The sequence below is a fragment of the Spermophilus citellus genome (genome assembly GCF_964194105.1).
Source record: "Spermophilus citellus genome assembly, chromosome: 8".
Lineage (NCBI taxonomy): Eukaryota > Metazoa > Chordata > Mammalia > Rodentia > Sciuridae > Spermophilus > Spermophilus citellus.
The window spans coordinates 32,747,546-32,760,668 of record NC_138189.1 but is presented as its reverse complement, the minus strand read 5'-3'; the positions used below and the strand labels follow the sequence as shown (position 1 = coordinate 32,760,668).

The following is a 13,123-nucleotide window of genomic DNA, read 5'->3' as shown; positions in this document are numbered from 1 at the left end:
ACTCCACAAGCAAATAAAAATACTAGAGGTTCTAATGTTGGCACAAAGATTTCTTGATGTCTTACAGTTCACACCACTTTGAGATACTAATTGCCTAGTCTGGCATTATGAGATGTAGTTGGATAGGTTGTTGATCAAGGAGTATTTAAAGACTAATGACTTAACAAGGAGGGACAAGTAATAGGATCCCCTTTGTGGCTACTAATTTTGTACTTTTTAACAAAATTAAAAATAGATCGAAAAATAGCATTATAACATATACTCTTGAATATATGTTATATATTGGGGCAGAGTCTCTGCACCCCAGAATGTGCCTAACTAGTTTGTGACCCATGGACCATTCGAATTTCGAGAAATCTGGGTTCAAGTCTCTGACTTGTCTTAAGTGAGGGAAAAGGCAATCATATCACTGGGCAACAGAGAGGCAAACGTTGCCTCCTTCCCAGTAAAATTCCTTGACTGTCTCCCCACCCCCTACCCCAGGAGGTTGAGGAGGACCTTTGGCCTTCAGGGACTCAAGACATGATTTTTGTGTGCTATTCGCAGCGTTTGCTTTCATACCTTCTAAAACATGCTCTTAGCATATTCTTGGAATATTTCATTTCCTTAGAAAACAATTCATGGGGTGAGTCAGCACTCAGGGAAAAACCCACTCACAATAGCGATCCAAATTGCATGAGATGGAGAAACGGGAAATGATTTTCTTTGTGGAGTTAGAGGACGAGGTACAGAGACACCGATTACTTATTTATACAATGGAGGCAGGCAGGCTATGGGACTGTTGCATATTTAGCAGGACAGAGAGGTACACCAGGGCGTCCTTCCCATCCTGCCTTCGGACAGCTGTTACCATAAACTCTCCTTCCAGGGAGAAAGAAAATAGGTGTCGGAGCGGACGAAGGAAGGAAGCGAAGGGAGGTTAAAAGTCGGCCCTGCAGCCCCCGCCCGTCCTTTCTGGAAATCATTAAGGGAATTTCCTTCTGCAGCCGCAGAACCCTCGGTGGCCGTCTCGACGTCACTCTCCAGGGCATCTAGGGATTTTGCTGGTCCAGGAGGCGACTTCCCGACCTCGCCGGCAGATCCCCTGGGGTATGCAGAACGTCCTCCTCTGCCCGGGACCAAGGCCGGCGTGGAGCGCAGCGGCGGGAGCAGGGCGCGGAAGCGTTTCCTGCAGGAGCGAGGCGGCCGTGCCCGTTTCCGGAAGGCTGATTGCATCAGGTGTGGAGCAGGGCGCCTCCTCGGCCCAACCTGGCGGCCATTGCGCCTGCGCGCGTGGCCCCGCCCCACCGCCGTGCACTCCACCGCGGGTTTTCCTCTGGGTCCAGAGGAGACAGATCCTAGAGGGGCGGGCGATGTTCCGTGCCCCGGGACCACCGAGAGTAGCGGGTGGCAGGGCGGGGCTCCGGGAATCTGTGGTGTCTGGGGAAATAAAGTGCGGGTAGAAGGGGGCTCGCCTGGAAGCCCGCCGATCTCTGCTACTGACTCTTGGCGTGGTTGTGCCAATTTCCTCTCTGGACCTGAAGAACGCGGACTAGAACCACTAGGCTTTCCGTGTAGTCAGTTTTTCCCAGGTGGCTAAGTGAACTATGGCTCTCGATGGTCCATGGATCACAGACTCGTTAGGCCCATTCTGGGGTGCAGGGACTCTGCCCCAAGAATGAGCGCTTTCATGGATTTTGGGGGCTTTTTCTGTGCCTATACTATTTTGTTGTTGTTGTAGAAGGAGCAACGTGATTGTTGGCTTCCAGCTGCTTTTGAGGGAAGTAATTGTCCATAGAAGTTCAGGATGCAAAACCCCCTCTTTCACAAGGCAGCCCCTTCATTCCACACAGCCCCGCTGGAGTCTGCATCAGGGCCCCCCTTTACACTGTTAGCATCGTGTGCATTTCCCTTTTAGTAAGCTCCTTGTTTGAGGGGACATTTTACAGTGACTTGATGGGTGTGGATCACCCTGCTGGACTGTAAACACCATGAAGACAGGGGTTCTGGCTTTTTAATTCACTTTTATCCCCAGGCCTAATAAAAGTCCCTGTGGCCCCTCAATAAATTTATGATGGACTGAAATAATGCCCCTCTTCATTGTACAGTGCCTGCATATGAATAAGGAAGAATGGGGTATGAGTTTGTTACTCCAGGGAAGACTGCATTATGTAGGTTTGGGGAAGAGGATGGGAAGGAGCCTGTATTTTATAGTTACAATTAGTTTACTTTTTTGGGGGGAGGGGGATGGGAAGTGCCAGGGATTGAACTCAGGGACATTCGACCACTGAGCCACATCCACAGTCCTATTTTATATTTTATTTAGAGACACGGTCTCACTGAGTTGCTTAGCACTTCTCTGTTGTTGAGACTGGCTTTGGACTCCGGATCCTACTGTTGGGATTACAGGCGGGTGCCCATGCGCCGGGTTTACAATTAATTTACCTTTAGGATTTTTCTTTTTAAGGAGATGGTAGGTTGAGATCTCTGTGTATATATAGAGTTCTCAAGGTGTGGCCTCAGACTAGCAGCACCTGCATCACCTGGGTACTTGTTAGATGCACAGATGCTTGCTATCAACCGCAGACGGATCCAGCAATCTATTTCAGAAGCCCTCCTGGGACCGAGCAGTGTTTCCCACTTAACTGGGTATCTACCTTATCAGGGCCTTGCTTCTCGACTTCCTCAGCAGTTGTAGTTAATTCACTGAGAGTGGAAGTAAAATTATGCCTTTCCTTCCTGCAGGTGTTTCTCTCCCCTGGCCTCATCTTGCTGTGATTTTTGATTTTCGGATGGAGGAATGATGTGTGTGTGTGTGTGTGTGTGTGTGTGTGTGTGTGTGTGTGTGAGAGAGAGAGAGAGAGACACACACACACACGGGAGGGGGGGGGAGGATATGCCTGGAGGTAGAGATGAGGAGCAGAAGGAAGGAGAAGGTCTCGCCTACTAACTTTTGGCTAGCCTGGGTGGGTGTGGGCTGCTCTCATCTGGGGACATTTTCCCATTGTAAGGCGATGCAGACATGTGGGAGAAAAGCCAGGGATAAGGTTACCCAACTGCCTTTTGGTGCAGACAGACGCCAGGCCACACGGAGAGGGTACCCGGGCTGCACCGCGACCCCAGCCTTACCCTGGCACCCACTGCCTCCCTGCGGTCTTCTTGGCGATTGGTGGAGCTTGCGAGCAGAAGGCCCCGCAGCCTCCACCTGCAGGGGTCGCCCTGGGAGCGCCACCCGCCCATTACCGTCACCGCCCCCAGCCCCGCCTTTCTCGGTTCGGGCCCCAGCTCCGCCAGGCCCCTCCAAGCCTCTCCTCGCGCAGCCGCCTCCAAAGCCTGGAGAAGTGGAATCTCGCCGGCGCCGCTCCCTGCGCGGGACTCGCGGAGCGGCACTGGGCATGCTCAGTCGCCCGAGTCTGTGCTGGTCTCAAGTAGGAAGCTCGTGCGCTGCGCCCGCAGCTGATCCCGGCGCTCCGGGGAGGGCGAGACTGGAGCAGAGCCGCCGGGCGCCCCAGCCGAGCGCCGCGCGCACAGCTGGTGAGCCCGCTTTCCTCTTTGCCTTTGCTTCGGACTTGGGGGCAGGGTGGGGGGTGGCGGGAGTGCTGGGGAGAGACCCAGGCAGCGGCGGGCGTCTAGTGGCTGCACGTACCCCCTGCGGCTGCTCCTCTCCTCCTGGCCCTTGGGCTACGCGATCACTGCCACCCGCCCAGCCGCAGCCACAGCTGCAGCAGCTGCCGCCGCATCTGCAGCGGACACCCGCTGCGGAGTCCCGTGCGCCCTGCGCCCGCGCTGCAGGGAGGGTGGCAGGGCGACTGCGGGCTCACTCCTTGACTTCCATCCCTCCTGCCACCGGCGCCCTCTTTCCCTCATCAGCTTAGGCTTGGCAGGGCCTGGGGCAGGGGAGATGGGGTTCGATCGGGTTCTCCCGGGTGGGGACTGCGGAGGGGAAAAGTGAGGGGGAGCGCGGGCGGCGAAGAGCGCACACCCCCTTGCCCTAGCACCCGCCTCCGCTGTGCGGCTGGGCTCTTCGCCCTGGCGCCAGCGCGCTCCTGCCGGGAGTTGGAGACAGGGCTGGCTTCTCTGGGGTTCAGAGACCAGACGCGGAGAGAGGAAAGCGGGGAAAAGTTCATTTCCCCCCTCGAAGGCGGAGAGAGCCTATTAACTAGAAAATGGCTGTGCGAAGGGGGCCGAATCAGGGAAGCTGGCCACATGGGTCCTGAGAAAGCCCCTGCTGCCCGCCGGGCGGAATGGAGGGTTGAAAGCCAGAAATGACATCTGTGCTACGAAAATCTTAGAGCTGGAAGGAGGGAGGGATGCGAGGTCCGGTAGAAACAATAAGAAGTGGTTTCACCTGGGTGAAGAGTTCTAGAACCCAGGGGTCCGTGGTCAAGGGCCGAGGGAGCGTGGGAGTTGAATTTTAAAAGAGAAATTGTCTGGACATATCAGACTTAGAATTGGGACCGTTTTGTAGTCAAGTTCTGCGCGGCTTTTGAGCCACGAACTGTCAGAGATGTTTTTGGATGGATTGAGTAGTTGGAGAGGGCCGAAATTGAAAGAATTAGGTCAGTGTCAGAAGCTAGGATGGGACTGGGCTTTTCTGAGGGATAGTTTTAAGAAGTCCTTCAGTCATTGGTTTCACATTGTGCCTGATGATTTAAGTGAAATAACTAAAGGGATCATCATAAATTGATATCAGCAGTGGTGCGTGAATTCCAAGAAATGAGGAAACTTTGTGAGACCAGCATTGTTTTGTTAATTTGCTTTCTTTTCTCACTGATTTAAGAACAAACAGCAGCATCTGATGTGTTTCTGGGTTTTACTCTCTTCAGTCTTTGCTTTTTAAAAAATTCCTTGTCATGGATTTATATTTCAGATCTTGTCCTTATCATGGATTTATATTTCAAATCTTATCCTTAATTGGCCATATTAATTAGAGCATCTGATTTTGTGTGGCCAGCCTTTCAGGAGCAGACAGAACCCCGGAAGGGGGCTTTCTTTATGAACTTAGGTAGCAGGCTTTGCCCTTTTCAATTTGTAACTTGAAAGCAGTATTTGTTCAACAGTTGTTTTCAGAACTTGCAGAATCCTAGAAATGGCATCATCTTGAAAGGATGGTGCTTGCCATGAGGGACTCTCCAGGCTGGGGGCAATGCTGAGAGAAGACAGAGGCAGTCCTGCTCAGTGGGCGCAGTCTTGCTCAGTGGGCGCATTCCAGGAGGTGAGAGGTACACACCACAGGTGCAAGATTTCTGTCAAGATCCTGTCCCTTTGTTATTGATGTGCCAGGTGACTCTTCATAAACTGAGAATGTAATTATGGCCCAAGATATTTGTATAGAGCCTTCGAGAAGGGATCTTTAGGTTGAGACCTTTTTCCAGGGAAGGTGCTTATCTGTTATACTTTTACTCCCTTTTCAAATGGATCCCTTTAACTAAATAATTCACCTCTAAGGAGCCAGCAGGATTCCGCTTTCTGAAACTTTAATGAAGTGGTAGTTGAAAAGCTTGATGAGCTAAAATGTAACAGTAGCATTTTACACTTGCTGGGGTAATGTGAATGTTGACAGGCAACATTATTTGAGAAAAGACTATTAAATATTACCAAAATCTACATATGCGAGCATGCAGTATTTAAAAACTGTTACTTTTTATGTCATGTTTCAACTTTTTTTTTTTAATGACTTCTTTTCCTGCCAACAGAGAAACAAGGGGAAACAAACATTGAACTCTTTTTCTGTTACAGCAGGAATTAATACTTGAAAGCCTTGCGGTGCTATCAGTGTTATGTTGATTATCCTGGTTACTGGATAATCTAAATTTATCTTTTAAGAAAAATGGAAGATTATGTCTCTCTACTTTTTTTCAGTTACACTTTTAAAATAGTACCCTTTTAACATCTTAAGTTTTTTAGAGGTGTAGGACAAACTCTTAGGAAAATATTGTAATAAGTTATTATTAGTTATGTGGATAATACTTATTTTCCTACGCTGAGGAAAGTAATTTGTTCTGTGCTATTATGTATCAAGATTGATATTAAGCTTTTTACATATACTGTCATCTTTTGTAAGCGTCTTTGCGTAACAGTCATTGCCTAAGCAAATCCCTTCTAAGGGTGGATACTCTTGATACCAAGCAATCTAACTTTAATGTTTTATCTCATACAATATTTTCAATGGATTCCATTATTATTCGCTAAGCATTCTCTGCAAAACATCTTTGATTTGTTTTTTAGGATGAGATTTGATTAGAACAGCATGTCTTCAGAACGATTAGAATGTTTTCAGATGCCTCCATCCATATATTAAAACTGTTTTGTGTTCATTTACTTTCAGCAGTGTTGTACTACTAACAAATGAAATTAAATGTAGGGAAGATAAACCCAAATGGCCCATTTTAATTTTAATGTGTTATTAGTTTATATTCTGCATATTGATACATGTCAAGGGCATGTCTCTCAGCTGAAGTGGCTTGTCAGAGAGGCAGAGCGATAGACTCTATATTTAAGGGTCTAGGGGGATTTGATAGAAAGACCACCAACCAGGACTCTGAAGACTTATATCCTGGGTTCTGTTCCTCTGTTACTTTAATTCACTGAGTGACCTTGGAAAAAAATCAGTTTATTTCTCTGGGTCTCACTTTTCCCATCTGTTGAATGAGAGCATGAAGTAGGTCAGTGCAGAGGTTTGTGGTGCAGACCTTTGTGATGGAGGATTTCATTTAGTGCCTTAGGTGAAGCTCATTTTGTGTTTCCATGAGCCTGGCCTGTTGCTCCTTTGTCCATTACCCTTCCTTTTTGGGCCAATTCCTATCTCCCTTTTACTTTTCATTTAGTATATACAATGGTTGTCATAAAATTAAGTGTGTGGCCCTGCCATTCTAGATAGGAGATAAGGTAATGATTAGATTTGGGTAAAGTGCATTTAGACATTGGAGACTTTTATTGCACTTTCTGAGGGAGACTTCCGGCTTTGGGGCTTCTAGATAGACTGAGAAGGGAGCTGCTTGGGCTGCAGAGCAGGGCATATACTGTGCCTTGGTTGCTGGGCCCACCTGAGTCCATTTTTAGTAATCCTTTCCCATGTCCCTTTGTCTTCTACCCTTGATTAGCAGTGCAGTCCTTGGTCTCCGGAATAAATTCTCATTGTCATTTAATGTTAGCACAGTGGCTGAAGTGGACAGATACCTGTACTTGGCTGCAGTAGCAGGAGTGATGGTTGGTGGATTATGTCTGCCTAGTGTCATTAGCTGGATCATGAGCTTTCCCCCTCCTTCTCTGGCTAGCTAGGATGATGGGATAGAGAGCAAAGGAAACGGATCCCATTTGGTGTTTTTAGTGCATTTTGCTTTTTGGATGCTCACAAAAGCTCAGCCTCATTAATATTTAAGCGAGGCAGGTAAGGAGTTAGCCATTTAAATAATCAACAGTGAATAGACAGTGACTCCAAGTATCTCTGATCATAACCAGACGCCAGGGTTCCTGGACCCCTGTTAGTAGCTCCAAACACTAGTGGGAGCTATACGAGAGGAAGGTAGGGATAGACAAGTCATCACTGCTTGGTGTGAACCATGAAGCCTGGATCAATTGAAAGGCTTTGGACATCTTTGGGTGTTGAGTTAAGGGAGACATCTCCTTTCTATGTTAACTGTTTCCATAATCTTTGAACCTTATCTAGATTTCTCTAATGGACATGCATTACTTTTATAGTCAGGAAAAAAAATCTCACTATATAATTTATTGGTATATAAAATGTACAGATTCATAGGAATACAGATGGGAAGAGAACTTGGGAAAATACGAATGGTATGGAAATGTGGATTACAATTTTTTATTGTTTGTTTTTATTGACTTGACAGTTGTTGTAAATCAAGTTAACCATTCTGTCCTTTTCCTCTTATGGAAATGTTGCAAAATTGTTTCTGCTAGACAATACCTAAGTATAGCTCTTTTTGAAGAGTAGCTTGACTGGCAGCTATGCTTCAGGAGTGCTTGGGGTGGGAGAAAGGATGGTTTTATTTAGTTATTTTTTTTTAAGTTAACTAAAAAAAAAGAAATCATAGTTTTGGAACCGAGCTGTGAAGAGAAATGTGCACTCCAGAGGATGAGATTGGAGGGAATTTACAGAGATCCAGAGCATAAAAGGAAATTCTGTTGCAGAAGAAAGCTTGGTATTGCCTTTGGTATTGAATGTGGCATTTCCAAAATCATGGTCCTACACACCAGATCTTAATTTCCACACAGTGTTAAAGTAACTGTGTGTCTAGTGTATGCAAAGCAGAGTGCTAAGCCTGAGGGCCATTGTCTGTTGGTGAAGGTTTCAATTGTCCTTGTCATATGATAATGATTGCAGTGAATATTTTATTAGAGTTGAAATGAGAAGATGTGTCCTTTTCTCTGAGATTATACTCTTCCGGTTTTGGGGTAAGATTCTTTTATGAAGCGATGGGAATATTTTCATTTGGCAGCTTAATGGTCCATGAAATTGGTAAGTCTGGGAATCTGGCTTGAGATGCAGAGAGGCTGCCCTCAGGATTGAGTTGAGTAGTGGAGGCCAGGCCAAAGTGTGGAGCTTGTGGGTGGGCCGCCGGGGCCCCTGGGCCTTCTAGGAATGTAGAGTCCCAGAGTTGCAAAGGAGCTAATTTCAAAAGTGCCCTGGGAACCAGTGAGTATTTTTGAATTATAGCCCAAGAATGACAAGGAAAGTGCCAAGATGAAAGATGAGGGTCTGAGAGAGCAGAAAGGGCACATGGTTGAATTGTGCATTTCGGCAGGCAGGCCTGGAGATGTGTCTTGGCATTTGTTTCTTTGCATGCAAGCCTCTTTCTGCCAAATCAACTTAGCAATTCAGAGTTGGTGATTCTAGGAAATTCTGTTGGAGTCAAGGCTGTAGAACCAAGGATTATGTAATAACCTGCTTGGTCTGGGCCTCTGCAATATCATGCCCTCCAGGGTGAGTTTGAGTGGCCAGAGGAAGCTTAAGAATAGTTTGCCCATGAGATGGTTATTTTTCACCTTTAGTTACTGTTGGACGGCAAAGAAAGAGGGGAAACAAAGCAAAACGCATTATTTCTGAGTTTCAAATGGTAGCTAAAAAGTAAATAATACTTGAAGAATCTGTGTGTACTCATTATCACATCTCACTGATCATAATAATATAAATATGATTGTAGAGCTTTTACTTTGGCTAAGAGCTTTATACCTATTTTGCTCTTGATGCTACAAAACACTGGGGTCTCTTCCTATTTTAGAGAGAAGACGACTGGGGTCCTTTTTACTAAAGACTGCATAGTGAACAACAGTGTTTGCCCTGGAACTATAATTAATACAGAAGAGTCCATGGGTTGCCAAGGAGTGGAGGCCAGGCCCAATTGTGGAGCTTGTGGTTGCACTGCTGGGGCCCCTGGGTCTTCCAGGAATAGAGTCCCAGGAGCCGCAACGGAGCTAATTTTGAAAGTGCCCTGGGATGAAGAGCTAACATTTAATAAGGGCCAACTGTACAGGAAACATTTCTCTCTTATTTCCTTACCTCTTTGACTCCTGTTTTGCAGGTGAGGAAAACATGCTGTAGCTCAGAAAAGGACCTGGGGGACTTGTCCTGGCCCTAAACACCCCCTGTGCTCTTCTTTTCACCCCACCATGAATCTTCCTAAATTCAGCATTGGGGGTACAGAAAGGGCATTGAACTTGAATCTGTCCATTCAGTGGTAGAGCCGTTTCCTCTGTGTTATGGCCCTGGTACGTGTTTTTCATCTGAAAACAAGGAATAGGATCCAAATATAATTTCCAAATCTGCCCAAAACCAAGGGTTTTGCTGTTGATCTCTGGGCAGACTCCGGTCTAGAATATTTCTGCTATAACATGGATGAATATGGTTAGTTATCATCTACCAATCATGAGGCAGTGTTAGGAGACAGGTTTCTGATGAGGATTTCGGGGCCTCCCCAGCAACCCTGTGACTGACTACCTTGAGACTCTAGGCTGCTGAAGTGTTGGTCTGGAGAGAGGACTCCACATGCACGAGGAGGGTGCCTCTCCCTGGGAGCATCCTGCTTGCTCTTGGATGCTGGCTTTATTCTTTTCCTCATTTGATTTCTTTTCTTTTTTTGCAGTGCTTGAGATTGAACCCAGGGTCTTGTGCATGTGAGGCAGCAAGCACTCTACCACCAGAGCTATATCCCCAGCCCCCTCATTCGATTTCTTAAGGAGACTTGGGTCCTGGGCAAGAGTAAGTTGACCGTGACATTGAGTATCCTGATTTGTTGGGCAGTACTGTTTATGGGTGGAAGTGAGTTAGATTTCTTGAGTGGATTCATGCCTGGGTGCACTAAACCAGTTAAATTATGGACATAGCTATGGTGTGATCAGAACTCTCAGGGAACTTGGGGACCCATAGGTACCATCGGAAGTACCAGTTCAGCCTCAGATTCTTCAGTTTATCTGAGCAGAACCTTTTACCCTCTCCAAGAACCAAGTTTTATTTGTGCCTTTTCTCATGAAGAGACCGTTGATCTGGTAACACCCAGAAACCTCAGCTTTGTTTCTTCATTCCTTTGTGTAGAATGTTTATTGAGCACCTAGTTTGTGCCAGACACTGTGCCGAGTTCAGGAGGGTAGAGAGGAGTGTGCCAGAGCATTGATGATAAGGAATGCCCAACCTAGCACAGGAGAGAGGCAGGAAGCTGGCCTCGCTTTGCAAGAGAGGGAAGACCTCAGGGAACAAGAGCTGTGGCAGGTGACTCCTAATGTAAAATCCCCATGTACAGAAGCCCTTCAGCCATCTCTTTTCCTATCTTTCCTTAACTCAGGGAAACTCGTGGAGCCTGTTTCTTCAACCCAGTAGGATTTGCCATTCCCCTAAGCGACATAGGAATTCAGCCTTTCAGATCTCCATCGCTTGAGTTCTCAGAGGGCTCAATGTTGCCTTCCAGGGCATGTTTGGTGCTGTCTGGAGACATCCTGTCACGCCAGGAACTACTGGTATCTGCAGGTAGAGGCCGAGGATGCTGAACATCCTCTAGTGCACGTACGGGATAGCCCTACAGGTAGGAAGGTGTAGGGTTTGTTGGTGATTAAGAGCCAGACATTTAATAGCTCCACCACCATGGACTACAGAATTTGCTTGGGCAGCAGAATTATGGGGTGTCTCAGTTTCCTCATCTGCCGATAGGAATACTAATGGTGTCTGTCTAATACGGTGGTTGTGAAGATTTCATGAATTTGTGAATAGGACTTGGCATGAAGGAGGAAGACCTTAACCTTGAGTATTGTTTTTAGTTTTAAAGAATAATATTACCTTTTGGTCTAAAGAGAGTGAATTTGGAGGATCCAGGGCAGCTGAGTTGGAGTTCCACCTCCAAGAATGTTCTGGTCTTGACATATCATACATTTGATCCAAATGGGGTACGTAATCTTAATCTTATTTTTCCACGTGTACAGATTGCAGGATCACATTGGTTATACAGCCATGTTTATACATAGGGCCATACTAGTGTCTATTGTATTGTGCTGCCCTTCTATCCCCACTCCCCCCCTCCTTTCTTTCTACCCAATCTACTGTGACACGTTTCTCCCTCTCTCTTTTTTCTTCCCCCTCACACCATCTTATATGTAATTTTGCATAACAGTGAGGGTCTCCTACCATCTTCCATGCAATTCCCCTTCTCTCTCCCATTCCCACGTACCTCTCTTGTCCCTATTTAATGGTAATCTTCTTCTCATGCTCTTCTCCCTGCTCTGTTTTGAGTTGCCCCCCTTATGTCAAAGAAGACATTCTGCATTTGTTTTTTAGGGATTGGCTAGCTTCACTTAGCATAATCTGCTCTAATGCCATCTATTTTCCCTGCAAATGCCATGATTTTGTTGTTTAGTGCTGAGTAATATTCCATTGTATATAAATGCCACATTTTTTTTAATCAGTTCATCTATTGAAGGGCATCTGGGTTGTAATATTTTGAGCAACTAATAAAAATTTTTTTTAAAAAATGAGGTGGAGTCCTCTAAATTTGTTCAAATTTAAAGTTGTTTTGAGTTCTCTACATCCTTTGTATTTCTATACCAAATCTAGAACTGGTTTTCAATTTCTACCAAAAAAAAAAAAAAAAAAGATTTTGACTACAATTGAGTTGAATCTATAGGTCAATTCTGGAAAATTTGATCTTAAATTTTTGAAAAATTTAACTCATGAGTGCAAACATCTATTTATTTGGCTCTTCTTTACAATGTTTTGTAGATATGTGTTCAATTCTTTAGATGTTTTGTCAGGTTTGCCTCTAAATATTTTATATTTTCAATGCTATTTTAAAGGGTATTATTTACATGCTTTGTGCTTGTTTTTTGCTAACTTATTATCTCTATGTAATCCACTTGTGTTTAGTGATCTTGTGTTCTGAAATCCTGCTAAAAGTTAATCATTTCTAATAGCTTTTTGTAGATTCCATCAAATTTTCATATGTGTCAGAAATAAACATATTTTTACATTAAAAAAAAAGAATGTTCTGGTGTAAGAATTAGCCATTGTTTTGAGGGTCTTGGTTTCCCTTTGTTCCATGGGTTTTGTTTCCCACTGTTCCCACCTCTTGATTCTGGGGCTTTCAGTAGCTTTGCCTTGTGTCCTTTTCCCAGGGACCCAGATTTATGCCCTTCCCCTCAAGGGCTGAGAATTATATTTATGATTTTCCTTCGCTCTTTCTATTTTGGGAATGGTGAGAAGACGGGAAGCAGGTCAGAGGAGATGTTCTCTTACTTCCTGGTTGTCACAGCTCCCTCCTCTAGAATCCGGAGGATGGAGAGGCAGGTGGCAGTGGCTGCTGTAACTCTTCCCTCTGCGCCCACCAGCTCCTCCCCCGGGTTAGGTGCCTGCTACTTCCAAAATACCTTGTAATTGGGTCACAACATTATCTGCCTGCCAGGAATCATTTGTAAAAATCAAAGCAAAGATGCAGACTATTTCAGCAGGGTTTGAGATGTCTCTGTTGTATACTTGGAGGCGTCGTAGAGTTATTCCAAAAACAAAAGAGAATAAACTCGGCACCTCAGTTAGGTGGCTCTCTCTCTGTGGCCTAGAACTGTGTCTTATTTCACTGTGAAAGTGCTCAAATCGTGGTCCTTTCTGGACTTTCCACGGGGAGATGGGCTTTCATGGATTCCATTC

The 13,123-nt window shown here is 45.7% G+C and overlaps 1 protein-coding gene across 9 annotated transcripts in view; it reads left to right on the top strand.

Moving 5' to 3' along the window:
* Nucleotides 1–785: 785 nt before the first annotated feature.
* APBB2 (amyloid beta precursor protein binding family B member 2) overlaps nt 786–13,123 on the top strand; it is a 338,567-nt gene continuing 326,229 nt past the window's right edge. For 8 of the 9 annotated variants that reach the window (XM_081303294.1, XM_081303292.1, XM_081303293.1 and 5 more), the window contains exon 1: nt 3,280–3,513. The gene's annotated coding sequence lies outside the window, so the exon portion shown is untranslated. Of the gene's footprint in view, nt 1,219–3,279; nt 3,514–13,123 lie in introns of those variants that run through there. The other variant, XM_081303291.1, reaches the window with a different exon arrangement.